We start from the raw sequence: 1,302 nt of genomic DNA on the forward strand, positions 1-1,302 counted from the left end.
ATTTGATGAAGCTGGAGGTGTCACTGGAGTGTTTAATGACTCAAATGGGGAAGAAGATATTAGAAAATAGCTCGAGTCTGTGTAAAAGTATTAAGTAATAAGAGAGATAAGGGTCAAGTTTATCAAAACATTAAATAAGCTGAATTCTAAGCAAAAAGGGGGCATAATTCATGAAATATTGGTGCAAGAGTGATGCACCTTGTGTCGTGCTGAATTAAATCCATTTTGTAATAACTTAAGATATAATGAAAATGCATCAAAATTAACCTTTAATTCTAAGTTAAAGGGGGCATAATTCATGAAAAATTGGTGCCAGAGTTATCGACCTTGTGTCATATGATCTGGGTGTTAAGGGGGAACAACTATTTTAAGTTTGAATCCAATCCATTCAGTAACAACTGAGATATAGTGAAAGTGCATCAAATTTAAGTAAAAGGGGGATATTTCATGACTTACTGATGCAAGAGTTATGGCCCTTGTGTCATATGATAAGAGTGATGATGTTGAACAACTATTTTAAGTTTGAATCAAATCCATTTAGTAGTAACGGAGATAGAGCGAAAAGTGCATCAAAACTTAAACCCGAAAAAGGGGAGATAATTCATTAAATATTCGTACCAGAGTTATGGACCTTCTGTCATATGATGTGGGAGATGATGTGAAAGAACTACTTTCAGTTTGAATGAACTCCATTTAGTAATACCCGAGATAAAGTGAAAGTGCACCGAAATTGTAACTGGAAATTCTAAGTAAAAAGGGGGGATGATTCATGAAATACTGGTGCAAGAGTTATGGCCCTTGTGTCATTTGATGTGAGTGATGATGTTGAACAACTATTTCAAGTCTGAATCAAATCCATTTAGTAATAACTGAAATAAAGTGAAAGTGCACCAAAACTTTAACCTGAAATTCTAAGTAAAAAGGGATAATTCATGATAATCCAGGTGTAAGATGCCAAACTGTGAAACAAAAAGAAAAATTTGCTCATATCCTTTTGGATATTTCTTGTGAAAAAAACTACAGAATCAGTGATGTTTCTAGAATTTAAGTAACTACTGTTTATTGCACTGTTCTCTGAAACATCATAATACTTTTTCAGTAGAATTTGTATACTCTTCTTTCAAAAGTGGTCTGAGTTGTATATTTGTTTTTTCTTTTTCGTAGGTTTAGTACCAAACTTCTTCTCAGAAGGACTTTTATAAACTTCCCTTTTCAGTAGGACTGGTACAAACTTCTTTTCAGTAGGACTTGTATAAACGTTTCTTTACTGTCAAATATTGAACAAAGATAAAAAGACAGGAA

The sequence above is a fragment of the Mercenaria mercenaria genome, chromosome 8 (genome assembly GCF_021730395.1).
Source record: "Mercenaria mercenaria strain notata chromosome 8, MADL_Memer_1, whole genome shotgun sequence".
NCBI classification, from domain to species: Eukaryota; Metazoa; Mollusca; class Bivalvia; order Venerida; family Veneridae; genus Mercenaria; species Mercenaria mercenaria.